This window comes from Lepidochelys olivacea (genome assembly GCF_965140295.1).
Source record: "Lepidochelys olivacea isolate rLepOli2 genome assembly, chromosome: 14".
Lineage (NCBI taxonomy): Eukaryota > Metazoa > Chordata > Testudines > Cheloniidae > Lepidochelys > Lepidochelys olivacea.
Window position 1 is genome coordinate 1,590,102 of NC_140424.1, and position 17,837 is coordinate 1,607,938.

Below are 17,837 nucleotides of genomic sequence, written 5' to 3' on the forward strand. Positions count from 1 at the left end.
AGCATAAGTGCTTGACCTAAGCTTATACGATTTAGCAGCACGTATCTTGTGATCAACCAGCAAACTGCAAAAGAACTGTTTATGCTTGAAATTACAGAGATTAGGGGCCTTTTTCTCTTTGGTATTGTAATCATGGAGCAAAACCACAGTCAGGTACCAAAACAACTGGGAGATGTGTTGACACAAACAGTTTATGATAACAGACAGAATCCTAATGAGGGTCTCCCAGAATAACAAAGTATATTGTATTTTGCTCTCAGCAAAAGGCTGAGACCAACTCACAGATGGCCCGGAATACTAGTGGGGGGTAAGGACAATAAGGTTATAAAAGATGGTCAAGACCTATCCTTAGCAGGGGAGATTGAGATGACAGGATGCTGGAAACTAGGTCGTCAAACACACTTATGGTGCCTTCTCCACTTACTGGTTTTCTATCCTAACTTCTAACAATCTCCATAGAATTGTAAGTATGCATGATTCAGTGAGAGTTACTTTGCAGTTGGTTGCTTTGCTACATTTATTCTTATATGTGTTTTTTTATTCATTTTTCTCTAATTGCAATTACGCTCATTTGTATCTTGGCTCTAAATAATGTCTTCAAATCTCTATGGATATGACTCACTCAAATGTATATAATAAATTAATGTAGGCACCTGAGCAAAAACACCTGTGGTTAGTGACTTGTGGCTTTCAATCCAAAGGTTACAATGGGGTGCATGTGGTTCACAGAAGCAAGCAGAGGCCTGTCCCCTCCTTTCCCAGGTTTAAAGACAGCTAAATTATAAATTACAATGTGCACTACTGAATAGCTAGACTGGTCTTGGGACTATAATAAAAACATGTGTTCTCTATAATTGATATCTTTATCAGATTATGATGAAAAGGTTTCAATGTTTGCTATCCTCAGGAACCTTCAATCAGAACATTTTTCAGGAAGGCAGCTCTTCTAAAAAGCATGTTATGGAGATATCAAGAAGGAGCAAGAACTCAGGATAAACTCTTGTAACAAGTGCCCCCTAAAGCACGGTGAGGAATTTGAGTGCAACACTGAGAAACGCTTGATTTCTGGTCTCAGCAACAGCAAAGGAAATATACTATGCAGGGTGTGGTGGCCAGAGCAAAGGACTAGAAGACCAAGCAACTGTTTTGCTTTTGACCTAGGGGAGTCATCGGTCTTCTGTTTCAGGCAAACTGATTCCTACACCTGGGTAAAAATAGCAAGCTAGCTCACTGGAAAGCAGAGGTTGGGGGTTACTCCCCGAACTCTCAGGACTGCAATAGCTCCTCAAACTCTTGTTCTCCCCAGCCCTGTATACAGGAGGACAGAGAATGCACCAGCCCTGACCTTCCCTCGGCCTTGCCCCCTGTATCTCCCGTTGGTGCAGGTGGAAGGAGCCATCATGAAGCTGGGCTTCACAGTGTCCTGTGTCTTCTGCAGAGTGGGCTTGTTCTGGTTTTCCTGTCTCAGGGGGTGCTGTGTACCTGCAGGGAAATGGAGGCAGCGCATACAAGTAGAATGGTTTGGGGAACTAAGGTATTTGTACAGTAGTTTCATTTCTGCAAAACATTCATTGTAATAAAATGCCTGGCTCACAGTGTCACACGCAGAAATAACAGTGAGCCCCCAAGGAAACAGGATGGATGAGGATGACAACTTGCAGCTCAGCTCTGCGCAGGCTCCTGCCACGTGTTCCAGTGACTGCAGCAGGGACACTTCCTGGGACCTACTTCACTGCCTCACTTGTTATTTCAATAACTGTTTGTTCAGAGTTACAAGGATTATTTTCTGAACTAAATAGTAGTAGCTGGTGCTCAGTCAGTGCTGGCTTAAGACTGGGGGGAATGTCCTTTCAAATGGAGTAATGTGTAGAAGCTATAACACGGCTAGCATGATTGATCGCAGATTACCCCGTATTCTCACATTGCTGTGAATTCACAGCTGAATATGTCCAGCAGTTGATAGGTTCCTCGGCCTGGTAGTCTCCTACCACATGCCTTCCGAGGGCATGGACTTCCAATTCCATTCGCATTTGGCAGTCTCTTACGCTCCCTTTGCCCAGGTGCAAAAGGAACACAAGGAGACTCAAGCCCATTGATCACCATCTCACAATATAATGGATGGCTCATGGTGAGTAACGAACTCCTTCTCTGTCAGGACACTTAGGCCAGTCAAGTGTTGTTTTGGTCTCACTCCTGAATCAAAGTTGATGAAAGGGGGTTACACAGAAAAGGCCAGGAGGAGTTGATGGGAGAAACTTATTTGAATCCACCAAGAGTAAGGGAGCAGAATCCCTCCACTTGAGTAAGAATCAGCAAAATCCAGAGCACAGTATAATTAACCCATCCACCTTCTGAGCATCCCCATCGTGGGAGCCCCCGAACTCCCATCACGCTGCCCAGCTAAAGCCTGCTCTGCTGCTGTGCTGGGATCTCCAACCCCATCCGCCTCCTACAGAACAGCCATTTTCTAAAGAACCGACCCATGCCAAGACTTAATGACTGTATGCCGTCCCATCAATATTCTATTCTGCAGGGCATTGGTCATGCTACTTGCATCTATCCCTCACCCTACACAGACAACCTCCCGCTCCTTAGCCACACAGTGCCCCCATTGAACAGCCAGACCCTGAAATACACTCACACACCACCTAGGGACAATCTCATACACACAACTACAAACCACAAACAGCTGAAAAGCCACCACTCACACATGCCCATACATGACCACATATACAATATCTCCCAGACACCAGCTCATGTGCAATTCAGTTTTACACAAACGCTGAATTGGGGCAAATTCTCTCTCTTGCCAATTAAGAAATTCCTGGTTTTGACCCAAAAACTCTACCATCAAATCAAACCATAAAAACAAAAGTAAGAAGCCAGTAGATTTCCCTCCACCATCTGCCAATTTACAGGGTTATTGGTGTCAGCAGTTTAGAAGCAGTGAGATTATACAAGAGAACCACTAAAAACTCCACAGTGCAAGCTTTAAAATACAATCACACATTTTAATTGAGAAAACTTGCTTAGAATCAAACTAATTGATTTTTATTTGTTCTTTTTTGGTAAACTCTTTTGGAAAGAAGGAGAAACAGCAATTGGTGTTTTAAATTGGGTGTGATAAAGCTAAGGTAGGATTATAAACCTATGTGTGTATGGTCAGGAACCATGGGTGGCAGTCAATTTGTGTATTATTTCAAGCTGGCTGTGGGTGGAGCCCTGAAATACCTGGATTTGAAATACCACAGGGCCCATCTGCATGGCAAAATGGATTTCTGTTACATGCGGTGGAGAGCAAGAGTGCAGCTCCAGACCAGCCCAATCTATCAACGGGCATGGCTGTGTCTGCCTGATGCGTAAATCTCTCCAGCTGTTCATCTCGTCATCAACACATCTGCATTGTGGGTCATTTCTCTCTTTTTGCTTCTTTGCTCAACAAGCTACTACTAAGTCATCTCTTCCCATAGCCACACAGTCAATGGGCTATGTGGCCACTCATCTGACAATACAGTATTCTAGATCTTTGATCAATATGTCTCATCCAACTATATAGCCAATAAGCCTTTCTGTCTAACACAGAGGCTTCTTTCAGAGTAGCAGCCGTGTTAGTCTGTATTCGCAAAAAGAAAAGGAGGACTTGTGGCACCTTAGAGACTAACCAATTTATTTGAGCATAAGCTTTCGTGAGCTGTAGCTCACGTTAGTCTCTAAGGTGCCACAAGTCCTCCTTTTCTTTTTATAGAGGCTTCTGTATCCCTTAGATTTTGAGAACATCTCTCTGACCATCCACACGATAAACATAGTGTGCTGGCAGAAACGACCCTTCACCAACAGGCACCACTGACACAGTGGCAAGAATAACGATGCTTTGTACTTCTATATCTCATAGGGCTTGTCTCCACTACTGGCTAAACTGATGCAGCGGTGCCGATTTAGCAGATCTGGTGAAGACACAAGAAATCAATGGCAGAGTGCTCTCCTGTCGACTTCAGTACTCCACCTCCCTGCAAGACAGAAACTATGTCGACAGGAGAGCGTCTCCTATAGACAGAGCCCAGCACAGATACCACTCTATGTCTATCTAAGCTTTGTCAACTTAAGTAGCGTAACTGAGCCCTGGTCTACACTGGGGTGGTGGGGGGGATCGATCTAAGTTACGCAACTTCAGCTACGTAGCTGAATGTCGATGTACTTAGATCAACTTACCGCGGTGTCTTCACCGCAGTGAGTCAACTGCTGCCACTCTGCCTGTGCCTCTCGCGGCACTGGAGTACAGGAGTCGACAGGAGAGTGCTCGGGGATTGATTTATAGACTAGACGTGATAAATCGATCCCCGCTGGATGGACTGCTGCCCGCTGATCTGGTGGGTAGTGAAGACATACTCTTAGACTGATTTATCTTCTTACTGGAGACCAGGCCTGAGTCAGAGGATCCTGAAGCACTTTACAAACATTACACTTTTTTTGACAAGATGACTAGTATGGTTAATAAAGGTAACAGTATCGATGTAATATACTTCGACTTCTGTAAGGCATTTGACTTGGTGCCACACAACATTTTAATGAAAAAACTAGAACAATATAACATTAATATGCCACACATTAAATGGATAAAAAACTGGCCAGCTGATGCATCTCAAAATGTAACTGTAAGCAGGGAATCGTCACCGAGCAAGTCTGTTTCCAGTGGGGTCCCATAGGAACTGGTTCTTAGCCCTACTCTATTTAACATTTTTATCAATGACTTGGAAGAAAACAAAATCATTAGTGATAAAGTTTGCAGATGACACAAAAATTGGGCAAGTGGTGAATAATGAAGAGAACAGATCACTGATTCAGAGTGATCTAGATTGCTCAGTAAACTGGGTGCAAGCAAACAATTTGCATTTGAATATGGCTGAATGTAAAATGTATACATCTAGTAACAAAGAATATAAGCCATATTTACAGGTTGGGGGACTCCAAGATTTGGGGATGATGATGGATAATCAGCTGAACATGAGCTCCCAAACTCACACTGTGGCCAAAAGAGCTAATGAAGTCCTGGGATGCATAAAGAGGAATCTCAAGTAGGAGCAGAGAGGTTGTTTTACCTCTGTACTTAGCACTGGTTTGACCGCTCCTGGAATACTGTGTCCAGTTCTGGTTCCCGCAATTCAAGAAAGATGTTGATAAATTTGGGATGGTTCATAGAAGAGCTGCAAGAATGATTAAAGGATTATAAATCATGCCTTATAGGAGCTCAACCTATTTAGCTTAAAAAAGAGAAGATACAGGGTGACTTGATTACAGTCAGTAAGTACCTACACGGGCAACAAATATTTAATAATGGACTCTTCAATCGAGCTGAAAAAGCTACAAAACATACTCAAATGGCTGGAAGTTGAAGCTAGACAAATTTACACTGGAAATAAGGCATACATTTTTAATAGTGAGAGCAATTAGCCATTGGAACAACTTATCAAGGATCATGGTGGATTCTCCATCAATGACCATTTTAAAATCAAGATTGGATGTTTTTCCAAAAGATTTACTCTAAGTCTGTGGTATACAGGACATTAGACTAGATGATCACGACGGTCCTTTCTGGCCTTGGAATCTATGAACATCACACCCTTGGGTGATAGGCAAATATCCCTATTTCACAGACAGGGAAAACTCAGGACACATAGAAGAGAAGGACTTGTGGCACCTTAGAGACCTACAAATTTATCTGAGCATAAGCTTCTGTGAGCTACAGATCACTTCATCTGATTGAAGCCAACATTTGGAAACTCAGTATTTAGGTGCCTAAATACAGATTTATGCAGCTAAACGTAGCCCAAGTTTGAACATTTTGGCCTAAAGACTTATTCAAGGTCACACCACCAATCAGCAGCACAGTCTTCTAATTCTCCACTCTGCACTTTTTCATCAATTTATTCATAGATTCCAAGGCCAGAAGGGACCACTGTGATCATCTAGTCAGACCTCCTGCATAGCACAGGGCACAAAACTTCGCCAAAACAATTCCTACAGCAGTTCTTTTAGAAAAACATCCAATCTTGATTTAAAAATGGCCAGTGATGGAGAATTCACCATGATACTTGGTTCACTGTTCTCACTGTTGAAAATGTATGTCTTATTTCCAGCCAGAATTTGTCAAATATCGACTTTCAGCCACTGTATCCTTTTATACCTTTCTCTGCTAGATTGACAAGTCCATTATTAAATATTTCACCATTAGGCCACAGTCTCTCCCTAGAGTCATCTCTACTCCTTCCCATACAGGCACCACCAGTACAGCCATCTTTGTGTTAACTATACGGCACCTGTTTGTGCATTTAGACTGCTGGGGAAGGGGCCTTGTTTGCTGGTTTATCTATATTTTTTTTTAACTGTAAAGTGTCATGTGCACCTGTGGCACTAAAAATGTATTAAAATCATTATCTTCTCCAATAGGCAGCACTGGTGTAACCATCTCTGCCTTTACAGGCACCATTGCTACGTCAACCAGCCTTTCATATCTTTATGATGGAGGTGGCAGGCTTCTCGGACGGATCTGTGTTTTGCACCATCTATTATATCTTTGGACTGACATCTAATATACCAACAGAGATGGTGGTCAATCCACCTGCTTTTTCCTAACCCATTGCTCCATCTCATCAGCTCCTTTGCTGACTGTACATTCAGTCTCTTTCCATGGTTCATAACTGGGAGGCTCTGAGTTTCTAAGGACATATGGAAATATTGAACCTTTGCCCTACAGGACACACTGTGTCTAGCTCCCATTCACTTTCTGGGTTAAAGTCCATGCTCTGGCTTTTCTTCCTTTCTCAGCTTCCTGGTACATTTCCAATGTCTCTTTTAAAATCCCTCTCAGCACAGCTCCCAGGGGAAAGCAAGGGAAGCCTTCCTGAATTCAAAGGGAAACAAGCAATGGGGACTGTGGAGCTCTCAGTAGATGGGAAGCCTCATGACTCCATTTCTTTCACTTCTTTCCTTTGTTTTTCTCTCTTTCTGCCATATTATGTTTATCTATCTAACTGGAAAGGAAGGAATGTCGAGGTTTCATACTGTTTCATCTTGATTTAGTCACTTTTATATCTCACAAATGCATATGCAGATTTCTCTGCTTCTTTGTTTATTAAGGCTTCTATAAAAATGTTAATTTTTTTATTGTTAATTGCAATTTCTCTTTTAATATGCAAGTTGGCCTGGCTCTCCTCAGAGACTCCCCAAGCCCCTCTGCAAATAATACAGCCGCCTGGCTCCAATGTGAGCTGCCTACTGTGTATTTACTGCCATCAAAGCACAAAGAAGGTTGATAGCAGAACAGCCTCTTCGAGGTAGGCTGCTCCTCCATCCCCAAACCTCAGCATGTGGCTGTCAGCGATCGCAGCTTTGGGAGTTCACACTACATTGTGGAATCCCAGTCCAAGCTGGGAAGTGTAGAAGAACATTCAGAAAAGTCCCCAGAATGCAGAGACCCCCTTCAATAACCAGAACCCTTCTTGATTTCATTTACTTAGCCACCATCCACCGGGCCATGCACCCAGAGGGTACTCCGAAAGACGCCCGCCCCAGGATCCACCAGAACGTAGGGCTGACGGGGTACTGGTACTTGCCCCTCAGCTGAATGCATGACTCCACCGCAGACTCTGATGACGAGTCAGCCTGCGGGGACCATGAAGGAGCAGTACCCATCAATTCCACAGGCCAGTGCTGAGGGTCCAGGAAATGGTGACGCAGCAGGGAAACCTTAGCCAACCTCAGCAGGGTCAGTTTCCCTCTGGACAGTACCAGAAGACCCGGTACTGAATAGGAGCTTGGGGCAACATGCTCCCTTCTGCTTGTCTTTACCACTGGTGCCGGTGGTACCAAGACTGCCAGTAAGTCCCTGGCTGCAACAAGTGCCTCTGGGGTTAATGGCACCGCAATGTCCCCCTGCTGCTGGCAGTTGATCCTGCACCAGACTCAACAGTACATGCAAGCAGGGAGGAGTCAATGGTGCAACCTGCAGAGTGGGGTCGGGGAGTGGACCGACAAAGGTCACACCCTGCCGCACTCCCTCAGGTTGGGGAACGTCCCCTCTCAGACTGCTGCTTTTTGTGCTTCTTTCTCCGCATCGTGAAGGGGAGAGGTGTCGAGAGTCCCATGCCACAGGAGGAGCGCTCCGTACCAACGCCGAGGTACTCAGTACGGAGTCCAACCAGCTTGTCGCCAACATTGGTCTGAGTACAGCTTCCATTAGGATGGACTTTAACCTAGCCTCCCTGTCCTCCTTCGTACGAGGCTTGAACTGGCGGCAGATCTGGCAACACTCTCGTAGGTGAGTCTCTTCCAGACACTTCAGACAGCTGGAGTGTGGGTCACTCACTAGCATGGGCTTGCCACAGGATGCACAGGGTTTGAAACCTGGAGCATGCCCAGCTCCAGGAACAGAGAACGCCCCGCTAGACAGATGAGAGAGAATAACTATTTACAGTGACTACTAAGAAGATAAACTGAAGACAACAACTCTTAGGAAAAAGAAAAGAGGGATGGAGGAAAAACAGCAAGAACCACTGCGAATCGCCTTGCCAAAGCAAGAGAAGCTGTTCCAGCAACCATTACAGCGGTAAGAAGGAACTGAGGGTGCAGGGCTGGCTGGGCCCCTTATACTGGCGCATGAGCGCGCAGCACCAGAGGGCGCTAGAGCCAGCTCAACGGATACCACTGAGGAAAAAACCACGGTGCATGTGGCACACACCCCTAGCGTGGAACAGACACAAGCAAGCACTCGAAGAACCACCCAGCCTTTCAGGTATCTTTGAGGTTTATGGGGGCATTGTACCAACCAATCCATTACTACTACAAGTTGGACAGAATGGCCCACTTCCATGAGCTGCTCACATTAAGCCTAGACCAGCTGACAGGAGGATGGGGAGATTTGGAGCCAGTAGCCCTCCGTGCCCGCAGCCATTCTGCATGTTGCAAAGCAACTCAAATACAGGAGCTTCCCAGCATTCACTGCTCAGAAGGCTGAGAGAAGAGAGCCCCTTCTGAGCACAGGCTAATCTTAAGCTCATTGCTGCCAAAGTCTGGCTGGCAGCACTCTGTGTCACAGGAGAAACACCGAACAGTATTGCAGTTTTCTCAGCTGCCTGTTTTCTGGATGTTTGCCCATAGTCCTGCCACTGCACAATTCAGCACAATTCCCAGCCTGTGTCCTGGAGAGGTCCAAGACTGATGGAGCAAGTGGGGCTGTAGGGCTGTAGCTCATGACTCGGGGCATTAGCAGAGCCGGATGTGGGAGGAGTTTGCACAATGACAGCTTTGGCCAGTACTTTTAGAGCTTTGCTTTCAGGAAACCTGAAATTCACCAACTTCACTGGAAATGGAAACACAAAATTACCAAAAAATGTTGAAAGAAAAACCAGTATCACCTTGTCAGGGTGAGCCTCTCTTCTTACACTTTTTGCAAGCCTGCTCTTCTTCATTCTCGTTTCTCTCCCTTTTTTCTGATTTCTTTCAACTCAGGTACAACCTACAAAAAAGCACCCTAAGGGGAGGAGCAGGATAACACACCCTTTATGGTTAAGTAACACAACAGCCTCTTTGTGCTAAAACCAAAAGAAACAGGAAGGGGCCTGGGCATCAAACACAGCAAAACGAAACGGTTAAAGAATCAAACTCATTAAATGGCTGTGATAACACTTTATTGTAATGGTACATTTAATTCACACTTAAGTCCAATGGCGCTCCAAGAGACGCTCCTATGGCATCCACATGAACAGCAGATAAATGGATTATGTTTAGTGCTGAGACAATGAACTCTCAATGGATACTGGACAATGGCACATGAAAAATGTGTTAACAGAATATATTTTCTGTACATGAATCTCCACTTGTTTGATAACATGCCCCAAAGAAAACAAACTGAAGGGACAGATAGATTATCTGTATACTGACAACAGGGACTAAACAGGTATGCTCAGGAGTCTGTATCTACAATTTTTCTAATGGATTTCATGCCTGTGAAATTCACAAGGTGCAAGGAGAACTGAATAATCAGTAACCTGAACAGATCACAAATAGCTACACTGGAACCAACACCCACAGCTAAAGAACAGAACAGCCTCAACACTTCCCAATCCAATGTTAATGGTAAGTGAATAGCACAGAGTGCAAGAACTATAGCACCAGCAATGGGAATAACAGAGGATTTCCGCAGCGGGAAGGAGTTCGGGAGAGCAGAAAAGACTAAATACAGTACTTCATTCATGCACACTTCAACCAGAGATAAACAGTGGAAAGCAAGCAAGCACAGGCTAGGGCTATCTAAGGAGCAGCATCACCTGAATCACGACACTCAGGCTATGGCTACGCTGCGGACCTTAGAGCGGCGGAGCTGCCCCGCTGCAGCTGTGTCACTGTAAGGGCTCCTGTGGACCCGTGCTGTGCCGGCAGGAGAGCGCTCCCCCATTGGCATCATTAAACCACCCCCAACGAGCGGCGGTAGCTGTGTCGGCCGGAGAGGGCCTCCCACAGACACAGTACTGGCCACACCCGCGCGTCTGTCAGGGAAACGTCGGTCGCTCAGGGGCTTGCTGTGCAGGAACGCACTGTGTAGAAATAGCAGCACAACTAAAATTCACTAACAATAGCAACGCGAGCACAAACTCCCTAGCAAGAGAGAAACTAGGTAACAGATAGTCAGCAGCATAACTAACAAGAGTGGAAAGTCAAACTCTTGGAGTAAAAGCAACTCCTACCAGCACTGCTGCAGTCTAAGCAGCCAAGAGACACAGTGAACCCAGCATTACTGTAACATAAACTAAATAACCCACTTCCTTCCCTGACGAACTGAGGGATGCACCCCACCCACGTGCTTATTCTCTACACAGCTACTGACTTGGACTCTTCATCCATTCCATGGGTGGCGTACCTGAGCCTACTTATCCACTGACGTTTGAAAAACTCCCACACCCCCATCTGGATCTATGCCGGTTATGTGACATGTATGTACCTCGGGAACCTTGGAACCGATACTTGCAATCCCCCATAACCCAAGCCCGACCCCAGATGTACAGCACCTTCCCTCTTAACTTGTGTAAATTTGATTTTAAAACATTAACATCAACAGTCTACCAGCCACCAGTAAAACTAACTTTCTGGCTGCTAAATCTGGTTGACTGAACTGTATGAGGCTTAGGGTTTCTTTACTCCACCAATTTTACTTTAAAAAAAAACAAAAACAAAAAAAAAACACCTGAAGAAAATATCGGGCTCTTGTGGCAAACGTCTGGTTTGGAAGCAAGCTGCTCTTGTATATTATGTTGTTCTGGTACTGCATCACAACCTATCAAAGTCGAAGTCCCCAGAGCAAGAGAAATCAAAACATCATGAATAAAGTGCAACTTCAAAACTCCAGTAGTCTGACAGTGTTAGAGTCAGCCTCCTAATATGCAGTGTTTTATTGATGCTTTCCTCTAATAAAGTCAATGCTGGCCTAGCTTCACTGCCTACAGTGCATTTTCTCAATTAGAGGAGAACAAATAAGGCAACAAGCCAACATGGTCAAGGTAAACACTGTACAAAGCTAGCAAGGGCTGCTGTGTCCAAACCAGAGACAGCTGCAGCTTCTAGCTTTGCACGTTTTTCCTTTCCCCCTAAGTTCTCTTCCCTCCCTCATTTCTACAGCCAGGCAAATACAAACCTCCTACCACCCAGAGGAGAACCTCAATTCCCAGGGCACTCATCTGCCATCCCAATTATCCAGGCAAGATGTACAGAACCTTTAGTGATGCATGCCCTGCACCTCCCCGGCAAATCAACCCACTGGCATCGGCGCTAGGTGCTGCTGCTTAGAGCACCACCCTCAGGAACAGAATCATAGAAGATTAGGGTTGGAAGAGACCTCAAGAGGTCATCTAGTTAAACCCCCCGCTCAAAGCAGGACCAACACCAACTAAATCATCCCAGCCAAGGCTTTGTCAAGCTGGGCCTTAAAAACCTCTAAGGATGGAGATTCCACCACCTCCCTACGTAACCCATTCCAGTGCTTCACCACCCTCCTAGTGAAATAGTGTTTCCTCATATCCAACCGAGACCTCCCCCACCGCAATTTGAGACCACTGCTTCTTGTTCTGTCATCTGCCACCACTGATAACAGCGTGGCTCTATCCTCTTTAAACCCCCCCCTTCAGGTAATTGAAGGGTGCTGTCAAATCCCCCCTCACTCTTCTCTTCTGCAGACTAAATAACCCCATTTCCCTCAGGTTCTCCTCGTAAATCATGTGCCCCAGCCCCCTAATCATTTTCATTGCCCTCTGCTGGACTCTCTCCAATTTATCCACATCTCTTCTGTAGTGGGGGGACCAAAACGTCTTAGCAACAAGGGCACACTGCAGACTCATATCCAGCTTCTCATCCACTATAATCCCCAGGTCCTTTTCTGCAGAACTGCTGCTTAGCCTGTCAGTCCCCAGCCTGTAGCGGTGCATAGGATTCTTCCTTCCTAAACGCAGGACTCTGCACTTGTCCTTGTTGAACCTCATCAGATTTCTTTTGGCCCAATCCCCCAATTTGTCTAGGTCACTCTGGACCCTATCCCCACCCTCCAGCGTATCTACCTCTCCCCCCAGTTTAGTGTCATAAGCGAACTTGCTGAGGGTGCAATTAATCCCATCATCCAGATCATTGATAAAGATGTGGAACAAAACTGGCCCCAGGACTGATCCTTGAGTCACTCCGCTTGATACGGGCTGCCAACTAGACATTGAGCCGTTGATCACTACCTGTTGAGCCTGACAATCTAGCCAGCTTTCTATCCATTTTATAGTCCATTCATCCAATCCATACTTTTTTAACTAGCTGGCAAGAATACTGTGGGAGACCGTCTCAGAAGCTTTGCTAAAGATATATCACATCCACCGCTTTCCCCATATTCACAGAGCCAGTTATCTCATCATAGAAGGTAATCCGGTTGGTCAGGCATGACTTGCCCTTCATGAATCCATGTTGACTGTTCCTGATCACCTTCCACTTCTCCAAGTGCTTCAAAATGGATTCCTTGAGGACCTGCTCCATGATTGTGCCAGGGACTGAAGTGAGGCGGACTGGTCTGTAGTTCCCCGGCTTCTCTTTGTTCCCTTCTTTAAATTTGGGTAGTATATTTGCCTTTTTCCAATCATCTGGGACCTCTCCCGATCACCTCGAATTTTCAAAGATAATGGCCAATGGCTCTGCAATCGTATCAGCCAACTCCCTCAGCACCCTTGGATGCATTAGATCTGGACCCATGGACTTGTGAAAGTCCAGCTTTTCTAAATATTTGAGGGAAGGTACGATCCACAAACCTCTTAATGCCAACTGACAAGGGGATACAGAGAGGTACAGGTATATCCTGACTCTGGTTCACCAAAGGAGGTCATGTGAGATCTCAAACGAAAGCTGGTCTCAAACTAGCTATTGACATCATTATGATATGCATGTACTGACGCTATGTTATGGAGTTATGGAGATATGCTGGAAATGTGTCCTTAGATTCTGTATCAAGGTGTTAGTCACCAGCAGAGGAGACTAACAGTTTTTCTGTGAGACAAGAGAGGTTTATTCACCTCACTCTGCGTCAGGATGTACATTAAGCATTGTAAACTAACACAATGAATACCCATTTATATACATAGTCAATTGTTAATGAAGGGATGTGAAATCAACAGCACACAGGAAAAACAAGCCGCTGGTGACTACCCTGTCTGTGAGCAAGGACAATGAACTTTGGGGGTATGGCTGGATGGCAAAGACAACACCCCTCACGCTGCACCTAGGAAGTAAACAGACAGCGTGTTTGCATTCATGAAAAGAGGATCAAAACCAGTCTTGGCTGAAAACACCGCAGAAGACTTTGGGTGAGATAATACTTCTTTAGACAGGGGGTTAACCTCTTAGTTAAGTTTAATCTCCAGAAAAGTGTGTTATTATTTTGTTTTACATGTAACCATTTGTTTCCAATATCCTTACTCACTATCACTTGAATATTTGATAATAAACATATTCTTGTTTTCATTATAAATATATTTAAGTGCTGTGATATTAAGCAAAGTGCAGATCCTGAGCTGCCCAGGGAGATTGTGGAATCTCTGTCATTGGAGATTTTTAAGAGCAGGTTAGAGAAACACTGTCAGGGATGGTCTAGATAATACTTAGTCCTGCCTTGAGTGCAGGGGATAGAAGTCCTATGATTCTAAGCTGGTGTGTGCTGTTCCTTGTAACAGTGTCAGGGACTTGATCTCACAGGAAATGCTTCAAAAGGGACTTTGGAACTAGGGTGGACCTACTGTCAAACTGCAAGGCAAACAAAGGGCTGGCATAACCCTGAGGAGAATATTTGAATGGTTGACAGACTGGTAGGGATGGAGAGCTGACACCCAGCTATGCACAAGCGAGACTCTCTCATGCTGGAGGCAGGGGATAACAACGTGACTCTCAGTCCTGGGTACCCTGAGAACCATCACAGAAAGCTCTTGTGAGAGAGATTAAAGTGAAGTAGCTCCTGGTTCCTGGAAATTTTTCCCTTAGTGGTATCCACTGGGTCGGCTCCAGCACCCTTTTGTGCCATGCTCTCATAGCACCAGTATAAAGGGCCCCATCAACTCCGCACCCCTTCAGTTTCTTTTTACCAGCTGACTCCAATAAGGGGGGACAGAGGAAAGGTCTTGGAATGGACATGTGCAATACATCTCAAAGAACAACAGTTACAGAAAGGTTACTAACCGTTTTTTCTTCTTCAAGTGTTGCACATGTCCATTCCAAGGTAGGTGACTCACAAGCAGTTGCACAGTGGGCTTAGAGTTCAAGGACAAGCTGACTGCAAGACTGCACGGCTGAAGTTGGCATCATCTCTGGCCTGTTGGATAATGGCATAGTGCGCTGAGAACATCTGTGCCAAGGACCAGATTGCTGCCATGCAGATATCTTGCATAGGGGCTTGAGCTAGGAAAGCAGCCGAAGAGGCCTGAGATCTTGTGGAATGAACACTCAGGTTAGCCACAGGAGGGACTCCTGCAAGTTTGTAACATGCCTGGATACATGAGGTAAGCCAAGACTAAATCCTCTGGGCAGAGATGGGGAGCCTCTTCATTCTCTCAGCTATTGCTATGAACAGCTGAGTCGATCTGCAAAATGGTTTGGCCCTTTGAATATAAACGCCAGGACCCGTCTAACATCTAAGGAGCACAGACACAGCTCCTCCCTATTTGCATGCGGTTTAGGGTAGAATATAGGTAGAAAAATTGCTTGGCTGCGGTGCAATTGTGAGACCACTTTCAGGAGGAATTTTGGATGCGGGCGCAGCTGTACTTTATCTTTGAAGCAGATGGTTTATGGGGTTTACGATGTGAGGACTTGGATCTCCGAAACCCTCCTGGCTGAAGTGAAGGCTACTTTCCAGGAGGGGGCAACAGCGATCATGTCACTAGGGGCTCAAAGGGTAGGCCTATCAACTTTGACAGGACAAGGTTCAGGCTCCAAGGAGGGATTGGTTCCTTTATCTGAGGGTTCACCCTCCCCAGGCCTTTGAGAAAACGGATTACCATTTCGTGCCAAAAGATCAACCTGTTGACGACCTTAGGATGGAAGGCTGAAATGGCCACCAGGTAGACCTTAATTGAAGAAAAGGCCAGACCTTGCTGCTTCAAGGTCAGAAGGTACTCCAAAATAAGTTTCAATGAGAACTGTGCAGGTGGGACATCATGCTGGGAAGATCAGGTGGAGAACTGTTTCCACTTTGCCAGGTGAGTTGCCTTGGTGGAGGGTTTTCTATTCTCTACTAGGATTCTATGGATCTGCTCTGAAGCAAGCATGCTCTTCAGGTAGTTCCAGGCCATCAAACGAAGAGAGCTGCGGTTACAGAAGAGCAGCTAACCATGGTCTTGGGAGATCAGGTCTAAGCATAGCAGAAGCCGGATTGGGGTCTCCACCAAAAGGCTTGACAGGGTGGTGAACCAGTGCTGTCTGGGCCATGCTAGGGCTATGAGGATGACCCATACTCAGTCCTGCTTGATCTTCGTCAGAACCTTGTGTATTAATGGAACGGGGGGAAAAGCATAATACAGGTGAGCTGTCCATGCTAACAGGAAGGCGTCCGTAAGAGACCCCAGGCTGTGGCCCCACAGGGAACACAAATGATGGCATTTTCTGTTGTCACAGGTAGCAAACAGGCCAATCAGGGGAGTCCTCCACCACTGGAAGATGTTCCGTTGCAGGGGCCACTCGTGGTGAGTGGAAAGGGACCGGCTAAGGTGATTCATGAGTTGGTTCTGTGTACCTGGCAGGTAAGATGCTTCTAGATAAATTGTGTGTGTGTGATGCAGAACTCCCACAGCAAGATTGCCTCCAGACATGCGGGGGAAGAATGTGCTATGCCCTGCCTGTTGATGTAGCGCATGGCAGTTGTATTGTCCGTGAGAACCAAAACCATAATGTCCAGTAGGAATGCTTGGCAGGCTAGGCAGGCCCCCCGAGCTCCCTGATATTGATATGAAAAGAGAGCTCTTCTTGGGACCACAGACCTTGAGTCCTGAGGTGCCCTAGGTGGGTTGCCCAACCCAGCACCGAGGCATTGGACCAGGGACACTGACAATTGGAGGTTCGAAAAAGGTACTCTTGCACAGACCTTGTGTTGGTTCAGCCACCAAATCAGTGAATTGAGGCTCTGTGGTGGGATGGCGAGTACCATGTCCAGGTGTTGATGCAAAGGTGAATATACCGTGGCCAGCGAGGTCTGGAGATGTCTGAGATGTAACCTTGTGTGTTTCAGCACATATAATACCATGTGGCCCAGTAGGCTCAAACATGTCCAGACTGCGGTGACTAGATACGTCTGAAGGGAACTTATCAGGGTCAAGGCTGAGTGAAAACGATTCTCCAGAAGTAAGGCCTTCGCCCATACAGAGTTGAGAACTGCCACTATGAACTCTATTCTTTGTATAGGATAAGGGTGGATTTCTGAACATTTATTAGTAGGCCTAAGGCCCGGAAGGTCAATCAGATGAGAGGGATGTCAGATTCCATCTGAGCTCTGGACCAGCTTTTGGCTTTTAGAATTAGTAAATGATGGGAATAAAACCCCTCTCCTCTTAAATGGTGTGGAACCCCTTCCACAGCTCCAACCTGAAGGAAGGATTTGGACTTCTTGTTCCAATATGTGCTTGTGAGAAGGGTCCCTGAAGAGGATGGGAAGACAGAGTGGATAAAAATTGGAGCGTATAACCTAATTCTATTGTGCTTAGAACCCAACAGTCTGCAGTAATGTGGGTCCGGCATTGAGGAAGCAGGAGAGTCAGATGGAAAATAAAGGGGTAACTGGATCCAGAACTGAGGGGATTGAGATATCGTCCTTTAGCGTCTTGTTAAAACAAGTGCTTTGAGCTGCCTGAGTGTCTAGGGGCAAATTGCATTGGCTCTGAGGAGGAGGTCGGTGGAGAGAGTCTATGCTTGAACTCTTTGTTCTTCCTCCTCCGCTGGTCTTGCCTGGCAGACTGCGCAAAATAGCATCCAGTCCGTTGAGGCCTGTAGCGTTTTCTGGATACTGCCGGCGTATACAGACCCAAAGATGTAAAGTTTGCCTTAGAGTCCTTAACTCCATAGAGTGTGGCATCTGTTTACTCTGAAAAGAGCAAGGGCCCTTCGAATGGGAGATCCTGGAGGGTTTGCTGTACCTCCTGAGGAAAACCCAAGGACTATAACCACAAGCTTCTGAGAATGGTAACAGTCGTGGCCATCAATCTCGCCACAGAATCGGCGGCATCCAAGGCTCTTCTCCAGCCTCTTAAGGGAGCCTGTCTTTAAATTTTTGCATCGCCTCCCAC

General features: G+C 45.9%; 1 protein-coding gene across 29 annotated transcripts in view; it reads right to left on the minus strand.

Annotated features, from left to right (window-relative positions):
• Window positions 1–17,837, minus strand: part of RBFOX3 (RNA binding fox-1 homolog 3) — a 355,830-nt gene that overhangs the window by 154,743 nt on the left and 183,250 nt on the right. The window contains exon 1 of one of the 29 annotated variants that reach the window (XM_084647022.1): window positions 1,346–1,465. The exons of the other annotated variants lie outside the window; for them this stretch is intronic. The gene's annotated coding sequence lies outside the window, so the exon portion shown is untranslated. Of the gene's footprint in view, window positions 1–1,345; window positions 1,466–17,837 lie in introns of those variants that run through there. 29 annotated transcript variants of the gene reach the window in all.